This window comes from Equus asinus, chromosome 28 (genome assembly GCF_041296235.1).
Source record: "Equus asinus isolate D_3611 breed Donkey chromosome 28, EquAss-T2T_v2, whole genome shotgun sequence".
Taxonomy (NCBI): domain Eukaryota; kingdom Metazoa; phylum Chordata; class Mammalia; order Perissodactyla; family Equidae; genus Equus; species Equus asinus.
Window position 1 is genome coordinate 49,900,295 of NC_091817.1, and position 12,237 is coordinate 49,912,531.

The 12,237-nt window shown below is 66.2% G+C and overlaps 1 protein-coding gene across 2 annotated transcripts in view; it reads left to right on the plus strand.

Moving 5' to 3' along the window:
• Window positions 1-12,237, plus strand: part of ZFPM1 (zinc finger protein, FOG family member 1) — a 73,463-nt gene that overhangs the window by 40,444 nt on the left and 20,782 nt on the right. The window lies entirely within an intron of this gene.

Below are 12,237 nucleotides of genomic sequence, written 5' to 3' on the forward strand. Positions count from 1 at the left end.
CCTGGGCCCCCGGGCCCCTCCTCGGCGGGTGTGGACGCTGCACTGCCGGGGGCGCGGGGCGCCCAGTGAGGAGCATGGTGGGTCCCTGCCGTCCTGGTGGCAGGTGGGGGCCCAGCCTGGCCGCCTGCCCGTGCAGCCCGCTGACCTCACCCGCCTTCCGGGAGCGGCAGGCTGCGGCCAGGGCAGCCTATCTTGGCCACGGGCGCTGATCGAGCCGGGCTTCCTCCTCCGCCCTCCCGCCCGCTTCCTGCCCGGCCAGCCCGCCCCTCGCCCGGCGTTGTGTCTGAGCGCAGCCTGCCAGCACCTCCCGGGGGCAGGGGTGCAGAACCCCCGTCCCGGGAGTTTCCCTGCCTGTCCTCCTGGGCCCAAGTGCACACTCACGCTGCTCAGCCTGGGGCTAGGGCACCTCGGCCGCCTCACAGAGCCGGCCACCCGCCTGGTGAATGGCCCAGACGTGCACCCAGAACCCCGGGGACCACGGACTGCTTGACGGCGGGGAGTGACCTGCGTGGGCACAGTGCCTCTTCCCAGTGCTGCCGGTGCTGTCACCAGTCCTTGCACTGTCACTGTCACTCGCTGGTACTCTCACTGTCCCTGTCCCCATTCCTCCTGGCTGGCGGGGCTCCCGCTGGTGGCACCAGGGCCGACCTGGCTTCCAGCTGTCACCTCTCTCACTGGGGGCCTCGGGCTGCTCCTCGTGGACCGGGGACAGAATGTCCAGGCTGTTTGGAGGACCAGGAGGGCTGGGGACAGGCCCAAGTGGGGCAGGAGGGCAGCGCGTGTGACACGATGGCTGTCTCCAAGCATGCCGGCCGCCGTGTGGTCCCCCAGGCCATGTGGTCCACGGGGCGCTGTGTCGGCCCCCAGGTCTCCTTGCTGACGGTGGGCACAGTGGGCCCTCACTGCAGTCCCGCAGCCTCGGCTAGGACGTGTCAGGGTCGCCTCCCCTGCGCCCACCGGCTGTCACGGGCCTGGGAAGGAGACCGAGGCATCCCTGACCTCGCACCAGCCACCACGGTCACGGGAGCTCCCCACGCCCAGGAAGGTTCCCTCGACCGCACATACTCGCCGGATGGGGACACGGAGGCTCGCCGCCTGTGGTGCCTCTCTGGCCCGCCGCCCCAGGGTCAGCGCTGCGCTCCCTGAGCACCCCTCCCCCGCCTCGCCGGCCCCTGATTTATTTATTTGTTATTCGTCTATCTCCGCGCGTAACTCTTGATTTCCTCACCACGCTTTTCCATTACGGCGGCCGTGGACGTGGCCGATAAGATCCGTCCCCGGAGATGGGACAAAGGGGCCGCCATCGGCTCGAGGGCTGGTCATATCCTGCCCGAAAGGGCGAGCAGGGCCTGAGATGAGGCGCGATGCTATCTCGGGGCTTATTGTGTGTCCTCGCGGGGAGGGACCCTGCCCCCCTCGCCCGCGCCCCTGCCCACTCAGACGCCTCCACGTCCACCCTGCCCTGTCCCATCCCCCAGGGCCCCCGGCGCCCTCCCCCCGCCGTCCCAGGTCCACCCATGGTCTGCACATGGCCCTAGGCTGGTCCTTCAGCCTCCCTTAGCCTCGGTGTCCCTGTCTGTCACCAAGACTCCTGCTGCCGGAAGCAGGTGGATGCAGTGGTCTCTAGGACCCAGCCCACCTTGCCCAGCGACGCTCACGCACGGCTGGGTGCACAGGCAGGGCCCCCGCCGAGCCCCTGGGCACAACACCCTCACCTCGACTCAGCAGCTCAGCTCCTAGGAATTTATTCCAGAAAAATCATCTCAGCGTGGACGGGCACAGGGTGGCGAGGATAGCCATCAGTGCGTGTTGAAGATAGTGAGCCCGTTATTTTTCCTTTTTGCTGGCCTGCAGAATTTCTACAAGAGGGAGAAACGACCTAAAGAAGCACATCCCGCACGGACGTGCCCGCCTGTGCCTCTCCCCGCAAGCTCACGCTCACGCACACGCACACGGGTGGGGGACGCCCAGCGCCAGAGGCCAGGGTGGGATCAGCAGATCCGGGGCTAATGTCAGCGCAGCCCCCACCCCGACCGTCGCCGCCCCCTCCCGGGCCCTGAGCAGAGGCACAGCGAGTGGGAGCTGGTCTGGGGCGGGTCATTGTTCTCCGTGCCTCCTCCTCAAGGCATGCGAAGGACAGGGCACTGGACAGGCTCGGACCTGGGTTTGAACTCAGTCACCCGCCACATGTGTGGCCAGATCGTCTCTGACCCTCAGTGTCCTCGTCTATGAAGCGGGACACCAGTCCCTGGGGTTGGATGGTTTGAGGGTTGAGTCAGTTGGTGCCAGGAAGGCAGGTGTCTGCTGGGTCCGCAGCCCAGCTAGCACGCACGGCTTTCACAAGACGGGGCTTCACCAGTTCCCGGGGACAAGCCTCGTGCTGGGTCCTTTCACGGGGACCCCGGGGTGGGGGCCATGGGCAAGCCGCTCCCTCCCCAGGCTCCCTCCCCATGAGCACACGCCTTCTTTGTGGGTGGAGCAGGGACTCCGGGCTCGGGCTCGGGGCTCATAAAGGATCAGCAGGTGTTCAGAGAGTTCTGTGTTTTCTGGAAGGATCTTTGTAATCCCTCAGGGGCTCACTCTCCTGTAGGTGGTGGCAGTGTCATGATACCCTCGATGGTGTTGGCTGACCTCAGTGCCCACTGCTGCTGCCCCAGGGCAAGTGGGCACCTGCCAGGCTGGGGTAGGATGGGGCTCGCCTGAGGTGGGGCGGGACCCTCTCTTCCAGACCCTCAGGCCCCCCTCCCGCCCTCATACAGAGGAGACAGGGCCTGTGAGGGTGCGTGGGCAGCGCCCAGACCTGGCCACACCCCACGGGCCAGCGCAGGGAGCCGGGTGGGCTGGGGCCGAGGTGGTGAGCCAGAGGCCCGACGGGAAGGAAGGGCCTTGGTGGCGTCGGCCCCTGGAAAAACAGGGGGCAGGGGCCGCGTTGATAGGAGCCGGATAAGCTGTTTGCACAGGAGGTGTTTTCTTCCCTTATCAGACGTCCTGCTTCCAGCCTGCCCGCCAGGACGAGGCGCGGCCGGGAGAGCTGGGACCCCAGCCCGGCTCCCAGGCCCCAGGGTCTCCCAGAGCCACAGTGCCGGAGCCCGGAGCTCCCTCTCCCCACTTGGCAGATGGGAGGGCTGAGCCCGGAGGGCCAGGACCCTCAGCTTTTCAAGAAGCCCAGAGGGACCATGAGGCCTCGCACTTCGAGGTGCCTGGGGAGCTGCGGTTCTCAGGACCCGTGGGGCCACGGGGGGCTCCCTCCAGGGTGGGGGGCAGGGACGGGCCGCCGGAAACCCCGGCCTGGGTCAGGGCAATGTCCTGGCCCAGCACATAGACCCCTAAGATGTTCTGGTCCCGCCGCCCGCCGGGGGCTCCTCCTGCCAGTGCAGCTGCCTTGGGCTGTGCCCAGAGCGGGTGGAGCATCCAAGATTCCGTCCCCACCCCAAGGAGGCCCCTCTGGGGGCTCAGCCCCACCACGACCTCCCCCAGCCCCACTCGGGCTGCCCTCAGACCTCAGAAAGGGTGCCTCTGGGAGTGAGCACGGCCCCCTGCGGCCCACCTGGGGCCTGGTCCAGAGGGTGGCCAAGCCCCATCCCAGCCCGGGGCCCCTTTCTGTAGGGCCACACCCTCCCCAGGACAGGCAGTGGGGGGCCTGCAGTTCCCATGGGGGAGCTGCCCCGCCCCGCCCCGCTCTTCCCAGGCGGTCCCAGCGCCACCATTAGCCAGGGCCAGGGTTCAGCCCGATAAAGATGGGCTGTTGTTCCGTGTCAAAAAATCAATAAGCCACCGATGTTCCCGCGATAGGGGGAGGGTCACGCACCGGCCGCGGGCAGGGCGGGCGGGGGCGCCAGGCGTGGGGTGGCAGGAGGCCACCCGGGCTCAGCGGCCCTCCTCATCAGCCCCCAGGCCTCCTCTTTGCAGACGGTGGCTCGACCCCCACCCCTGTCAGGAGGCCGAGGCCTGGAGCGCTGGGCGGGCGCCCCCAGGATGTGGTACGGGGTGGAGGGGCCGTGGCGGCTGGGCTGGAGCTGCACAGGTGGCCGGGCCTTCCTGGATCTCCCGGGGGCGGGGGGTCCTCTTCTGCCCAGGACGTGAGAGTGGAAGCCGAGGGGAGGCAGCGGCTCCTGGCCAGGCCAGCTGCCCCCTCTCCCAGGTCGATGGCTGGTCAGCCGGACTGGGGTGTCCAGCTCCAGTTCCACCTCCTGCTGCTGTCCTCCAGACACAGGTGCTTGCTGGGTCAGAGGCATATGACCTTGGGGACACAAGCGTCAGCGACCCCGGCTCTTGGGGCTGATGTTCTGGCAGGGAGGTTGAGCGTTAATGAAATACAGTGGCCCCACGGTGTTGGAGGCAGTGGGCGCTCAGGGCACAGGAAGCAGTCACGGGCAAGAGGGGCCGGTCCATGCTGCACGCATGAGGGGACCCGGGCACAGGGGTCTCCACCCTGGACGGCCCTCCCCACCCCAGGCCCTGTGTCGGGCACCATGTCTGACACCCGCTGGCCCATGTCAGAGCTAGCCTCTGCCGTCTGCTCCCAGGAACGTCCGTCACCTCCGACGCGCTGGCCCCACGTGACGCAGCCACAGAGCAGAGCGTGGCAGGAGAGGGAGGTCAGAGATGGCGCTCTGCCCAGTGGGCAGGCACACTGCCCACGTCCAGTGGAAAGCCAACCGTGGGCAGGTGCCACGGGCTGGGCAGGGCCCCAAGGGGCTCCGCAAGTGTGTCTCACCCCGTGCGAGATGAGGCCTTAGGGTCCGGGCTCCCCACTGGCCCAGCCCCCTACAGCCACCGCTGTGAGTGCAAGGTCTGTGGGAAAGTCAGGAAGGAAAGTTCTGGGCCTGAAGCCTTTTGAGAACCTCTGAGCTGGGATGAGAAGGGAACCCCCCCAGGGAGGGCTTGGCTCTGCACACCCCACTGAGTGGGAGATTCGGGGGCCTGTAGGCCAACAGAGGCCAGCGGGACCCCCATGGGCAGTGGGCAGAGAGCACCAGCAGTCGGGGCAGGGCAGACGAGCTGTGACCTCCCTGGGCGGTGGAGGGACGGGGCCGGGGTACCTGGGAGGCCCTGCGCGCGGGTCTGGGAGGGTCCCAGGAATGTTCTCTACCCCCATCTGTGAAATGGGCATTGGTCTTAGTCATTGTCACATCTCCAGTGCTGAGCACTCAATAGAGAAATAGCACAGAATGACAGGATGGAGGCATGGCCCCTCAAATGGGCTCAGGGCCTGGGCGTCATCTTGGGGGGGAGGCGATCCCTGGCTTCGGGGCAGCCGCTGGCGCTGGGCTCACGGGTCACGGCCCTGCATAGACGGGAGCCTGGCTCTGCGACGGCATCGCGTTTTCCCAGCAACCCCGATTGTGGTCGAGATCTGGTTTCTGAACAAGGGCAGCCCGTCCCTGGTTTGATGTGCGCCCTCAGCTCGAAGCCCCCCAGCCCATCCGGCCGCCTCTTCCCGACCCTGGCCCTCCTGCAAGAGGCTCTAGGGGAGCCCTCACCGCCCCCCACCCCCCCGAGAGCCCCTCGTCCGCTGGTGCTCAAGCGGCTTTGCCTCTGCACGTGCCGCCCACCCCCTCGCCCGTCTCATCTGGCAGCCACCATGGCCTCCCCCGCGCGGCGCTGGCGGGCTGTTCCCCTACCCTGGCTGTGCTGACTGCCGTGGGCCTCGGCCTGTGCACATAGCCGGGCATCCGTGTGGTTTCCTGCCTCGCTCGGCTTGGTTGCTCCCAACCATGAGATGGGGAGAGGGCTGTGCCCCACCCGCCACTCATGCCCGATCCGTGGCCATGGAGGCCCGGTGGGGGGGTGGGGTCAGAGGGCCTGGGGCTTGCCTCTCCTGTGCCACTTGTTGGCCATGTGACCTCAGACAATTCCGTGACCTCTCTGAGCTTTGCTTTCCTGTACTGGCACAGAGCAGGAGAAATGGACCCCACCATCTTTCCCGCAAAGCTTTTTTAGCCACATCCCCTTGACGCTGTCTCCATAATTCACAGACAGGAGTCTGACGCCTGAGATGGGATGGGATCTGCCATAGCCGTTGGTGACAGAGCCAGGGCTGGAATCAAGCTCTGCCAGTTTTTGTTTCCTGATGTGGCATTCAGGTGTGGCTTGATCCAGGTGAGACACTGGCTGGCCGGTGCCTCATGGCTCTGGATCTCCTGGTCCCAGGGACCCGTGCTGTATGGCATGTCAGCCTTCTCCATGCCCTGGAGGGGGAACAGCTTGAAGGACAGCCCCGGGCCTGTCAGCAGTCTGGGTGGGAGTCTCGCCACTGCCCTAGGCCTAGGGGACACCGGCCCAAATGGGAGAAGCTGCACAGCTCCCGCAGACATGTGGGCCTGGGGAAGAGGCGGCAGCCGCCCGGGCACAGCCCCACGGCCCTCCTGATGCCCCAGGATGAAGGTCTCCCTCCTCGGCCTGTCCCCACTCCCACCTGGGGACCCTGGGTCAGTCCCCACCTCCTCTGGGCCTTGTTGCTCCTCAGTGAAATGGGCATAGACATCTGATGCTCCAGATCGTGGGGGATCCAGTGAGGTGTGTCTGCAGTGGGGGCTGAGCAACTGTGCGAGTCTGCACGGCACGTCATTGCAGGCAAGCTTGTGCCGGCCAGCGCCAGGCCATGGGGGACAGAGAGGGGCCGGCTTGCCCCACCCCACCCCGCTGACTGCTGCCAGTCCTCATCTGCTATGTGACCTTGACAGAGTCACTCTCCCTCTCTGGGCCTGGTTTCCACATTGGTACAGGACATGTTGGAAGCACATACTTCCACGCCTCACACAGGTCCCCAGGCTGCCCCACTCTGGGCCCACACCCACGGAGACTTCTAGAACCCTGCCAGGGCGGGGCCTACTCACCCCTGGGCTTTTCCTCCTCTCTCTCTCTCTTTCTTTCACTCGCTCTTTTTTCTCTCCCTTTTTTGTGACTTTTATCAAAGGCAAACAGCGTGATCCCTAAGATAGGGCCGCTCCCTACAAAGCTGGGGCCAGCTGGCCCACGGGAGCCACAGGCGGGGCCGGGTGGAGCGATGGGGCTGATTAGATAAGTGGGTGCTGGCGGTGACCCCAGGGTGGGCGCCCACAGCCGGCCCACTGCCCACCCGTTCAGGGCGGGGGCCACAGGGTGGCTGGACTTTGCACTCTGGAGGCCACCGGCCATTCGCACAGAGAGCCTGGCCCCTGGAGGGAGGAGCTAGCCGGCGGGGGCGGGAGGCAGCCCCCAGCTCATGGCTCCTGCGCACCCGGAGGGCCGCCCCAAGGCCAAGTGGCGGCTGGCCTGCTGGGGCCATTGCTCGGGCAGAAACTGAGGCCTGGGTGGCTGGCCGCAGTGGGCTCTGGAGCCGGGTGGCCCGGGTTGGAGCCCTGGATCTTCTATCAGAACGGGGCTTGGACCTGGTCTGGGTGGGGTGACTGCACCCCTTGCTGTGTGACCTTGAGCAAGTTGCCTGAGCTCTCTGAGCCAATGGGGCGGGAAGGTTAGAACCTCCCACAGGCTCGTTGTGCATGTTGTTGAGGGGCCCCCGAGGGCCCAGGTGTGGGGCAGAGCTGGGGCCAAGGCCAGGTCTGAGGGCGGCAGTTCAGCGGCAGGGCTGGCTGGGCCCCAGGCCTGGGGACGCCCTGCGCCCGCAGGAGAAACAGCGCTGGCCACACCGACTGACACTCGCCTTTCCCCTCATAGCACCAGCCCTGCAGGTAAACTGAGGCCGGGCGGGAGCAGGGCAGAGGCAGGACTGGCCCAGCCTGTTGCTTCCAGACCCCAGTCCTCCGGCCGGCTCAGCCCGGCCTCCTGTCCCCGTCCCTGAGGACAGGACGCCCTCGGAGGGTTTGAGACCTGAGCAGACGCTGAACCGCACAAGCGCAGGAGGCCGGGCTTCCTCGTGGCTCCTCGCGGGCACGGGGGGCGCGTTTGTTCTGGAAATGATGTGCGGGGGGTTGTTTGCCAGAATAACTCCGTCTTTGTCCCGATGCTGTGCCTGTCGTGGTGGCCCGACCCCCACGGGGGTCCACCAGGCCACACAGGGCCTGTCCCTCCCCCAGAGGAGACCATCTGCAGAGAGAGAAACTGAGGACAGAGCAGGAAGAGTGGGCTGCGGGACAGGGGAGCAGGGCCACGCCCTCTCCATCCTCCTTATCGCCTCCTGCCTCAGCCACCACGTCCAGGCCCCGGCCGCAAGCATGGGGCTCTGCTTCAGATCCCACCTGTCCACTGTGTACCTCGGGCTGGTTGCTCAATCTCTCTGAGCCTCAGTTTCTCCCCCACACACGGGGGGACCATGGGGAGGAATCCCTGTGATTGTGTGAGGCGCTCAGCGAAGGCTCGCTGGCGGTGGGCTGGGGGTCATGTTAGGACTGGGCACTCAGGGTAGGTGGCCACCCCCCAGGCTCCAGCCGGGGGGACAGAGGCCAGGGTGGGTAGAGCTCAAGGACTGGCCAGGACCTGGCGGGAGCTGGCGTCACTGTGCCCCGCTCGCCACAGCTCCCTGGAGCTGGGGAGGCGGAAATGGGGGCACCAGTCACAGGAGGCTGCGGGGAGGGCCCCTCCACCTGGGAGCCCCCCTGACTGGCCCACGCAGAGGCAGTGCCTCCCTGGTCCCTGCTCTGGGGTCCACACAGGGTTTGTGACTGAGTGAGCACCAAGCCGCGAGTCCAGAGGCCTGGGTTCCAGTCCCACCTCCAGCCTGAGCTCGGCGTGTGGCTTGGTGCTCCTGGGCCTCCCTGAGCCCCAGGTTTGCTGTCGTGTCGTTGGGAGCTGACCGTCGCCGCAGCCACCACATCTGGTCCTCCGGCAGTGACAGAGGCTGTGTGAAAATAACCATCTCCCTGCCCGTCACTCTCCCTCAGCTCCCACCCCCAGCTGGGCGGCCCACAGCCCCTTGCCCTTGCTCATTCACACTTTCATTCATTCTTAGCCTCACGAGGTACCCAGTCTTCCAGGAGTAGATGGCTCCACCCACCTCCACTTTGCTGATGCAATTTTACTTCTGGTTGGGAGAGGGTTTCTCTTAGGTGCAACTGGCCTTAAATACCTGCTTGACCCCATTTCAGACATGCGAGGAGTTGGGCAGGAAGCGGGAGCTGGAAATAGGTTATCTGAGCAGATGGATGTTAAACATCAGCAGGGCCACTTTGGACAGTTGCACAGCTTGTGCACTGCACAAGGGCACTGGATCAGCTAGGGCTGAGATGCAGGTACCTGCCATGGCCCTGCATCTGCTCGCAGGGGGCGCCCTTTCTAAGGCACAGCCCCTCAGAAACAGCCTCCTCTGGACCAGGGAGGAAGGTTGTCATGGTGACCACTGCCGGGTCCTCAGTTCCCAGGCCTCGCCACCTTTCCCAGGCCTCACCCAGTCCCCAGCAAGCCTTGAGTGGTGGGTTTTGCCCCCGGGCATGTGGAACGGCTGCTTTTATCAGGAGCCCGCCCTCTTTCTGGTGGCGCGTGATACTCAGAAGATGGAGCGGCTGCCTTGGGAAACACCAGCCACGCTGTTATCTGGGAGGCTCTGCCCACCAGCCCTGGTGCTCCGATTAGGGAGCATGGCCGTTTGCCTGTGTGCCCGCGCGGGCGGGGGGCGGTGGCACATGGCTCTACCCCCTTCCTCTGTCGCCATGAGGGCTGGGGGCGAGCTAGAGGCAGGGCTCCAGGAGAGGGACCTCAGGACCCACAGGTGTGACCAGCCGGGTCAGACAGGACGCCTGGCGCCGCCCCCACTCCTCCTTGCTCATGGGGTGACCTGGGCCTGCCCCCCTCAAGCTGTGTCCCCGAGTCTGGGTGGGACTCAGCCACACGTGGGAAGACTAAGCTGAGTTCCAGGTCACTCCTCCCACAGGAAGGCGGGTGCCGCCCTCGGAGGGAAGGCCACATCTCCTCCTAGGAGCTCCGTGCCCGGCAGGGTCAGGAACGGGCTCCTTCCCGCATGTCCTGAGACCAGGGAGTCATGGCCACCGTCCCTGTCCAGGGGCTCGGTGCCGCCAGTGCCGTGCGACTCAGAGCATGGCTGCTTGTCAGATGGGGCGGGCCACGGCGTTAGGGTTCCGGATGATTCCCCCTTGACCCCACTGCCCTGGGGAGGGGGGGCGGGGTGCACAGCTCGGTCCAGGGTGGGCTTCCCCAGCCTCAGAGTTGGACCCATTGGATGGCTGGACAGACAGACAACAGACGAATGAGGGCCCAGTGAGCTGGCCTTTTAGACGGCTTCTTCCTCCCTCTCAGTCCCCTCACACACGCCCACCGCCTGAGGGCCAGCCAGCTGGGGGACCAGAGACCCAGATGGCCGAGGACACGAGCAGCCGGGACCTCAGCTATGTGTCTGGAGCCAAGCAGCCTAGGTTTGGATCCTGGCGTCCACTGCCAGCTGCCTGGCCTCTCAAGCCCTCGGTGTCCTGGCGCATCCGGGGTCCTAGGAGAGGGCCGACCCCGAGGGCCGTCTGAGCGGGAGTGATGCCGGCCGGGCGGCCCTCCGTCCCTGATGATGGCCCGGCTCTCACTCGGCCTCTCAGAGCCCAGCCCGGCAGGGCCAGGGGACGGGGTGGCCATGGGCATGGCCCTGGGTGGGACCCAGGCGTCCCAGGTGGGCTGACAGGACACAGCCCCTCGTGGGCGGGCCGCAAAGTGACAGAGTCGGCCTCTGCCCCCTCTCCGCGGGCTGATAAGGGGCGCCAGCCTCCGCGGCCTCATCCTGGTCCCCTGCCATCTTATCTGCCCCTGGGAAGACAAGGACCCAGTTAGAACGTTTTAGCCGGGCCTCCTGGCGTATTTACGCCTTATCTCTGCCATTAGGCCGGCAGTTATCTGATAATCAGGCCCATTAAGGCCACAGCCTGCCCAATCGGGGCTCCAGGAAGTGGGGCCGCCGCACCACTCGCTCAGGGACGGGCCAGGCCACGTGGGACCTTCGTGGGCCCCGGCAGCGGGGTGGCACCTGAGGCTCCAGGTGGTGGGCAGAGAGTGTACAGCCAGGGAGGGACCGCCCTCTGAGGGCGTGGCCACCATCGTCCCCAGCCCAGTGAGGACACTGATGCTTGGGGAGGGCTGGCCGTGCCAGGTGTGAGTCTCCCAGGGTGGCCCTGAGAGATTTTCACAAGCTGGGTGCCTTCAGACACCGGAAACCTGTTCTCTCCCCGTTCTGGAGCCAGAAGCCCTGAATCCAGGTGTCGCAGGGCTCCCTCCGGACGCCCCGGGGTGGGTCCTTCCTGCCTGTCCAGCCCCTGGCCACATCTCTCCGGCCTCTGCCTCTGCCTGTACACGGGCTTCTTCCCCGTGTCTTGTCTTCTGTGTCTCTGCTGAGGACCCTTGTCACGAGATGTGGGGCTCACCGGCTGCCACAGGATGGTCTCACCTTCAGGTCCTGACTTAGGGCACATTCACAGGTGCCGGTGGCCGTGTCTTTTGGGGCCACTGTTCAGCCCACCTCACAGGATCAGGTGGACGTGTGGCAAGGCTGGGCCCAGGGTGCCCCCCGTGAGAATGACCGTCACCGGGGCTCACAGCAGATGCTGCCACCCTCACTGTGCCACGGGCACCACGGCCCAGGCTGCGCGACCTGGCGGAGCCCAGGCACAGCGAGCGGCAGCCCCCGGCGTGCCACACCCTCGGGGAGACAGGCCATGCGGGGAGGCCACGGCTGGCCACAGGCCTCAGCGAGAGTCAGGGTCCCGACCTTTCCAGAGACTGAGCGGAGGGCTAGGGAGGGTGCGTGGGGGCAGCTGCATCCTGGGGTCCCCGCCAGCCCCTGTCCCGGCCTCCCTGCAGGGAGCGGACAGAGCTGACTTCAGCACCACCAAGGCGCAGACTCTGGCTTTGCCGAGGGCCGCAGGGGGCGTTGCGTGACACCATGCCTCGGTTTCCCCCCTGTGGGGCCATGTGCTGAGCCTGCTCAGTGGATTGACTCACATGGTCCTCACACCAACATGAGGAGGCAGGAAAGGTCGGGGTCCCCATCTCACAGACATGGGAACTGAGGCCCAGCTTTTCCACAGCTGCCCTCACAGGCTCGCTCTGTGGATTTGGGGTTCCAGCCAGTGGGAAGGGGCTGGGGGGCCGTGCGGAGGGGACAGGAGGGTGGTCTCCTCACCATCCTCATCCCTGCTCTCTTCCCGCCCCGACATAAGCAGCAGGTGACCTGGCTGCACGCACGCACCCCAGGCACCAACAGGTCTCCACGCACCTGGGCTGCATGAGGCACACAGCCCGATGCAGCGGCCGCGGTCCCCAGGGCACGCGTGTCCCCAACACAGGAGCTGAGGTCCCCAGGGCACA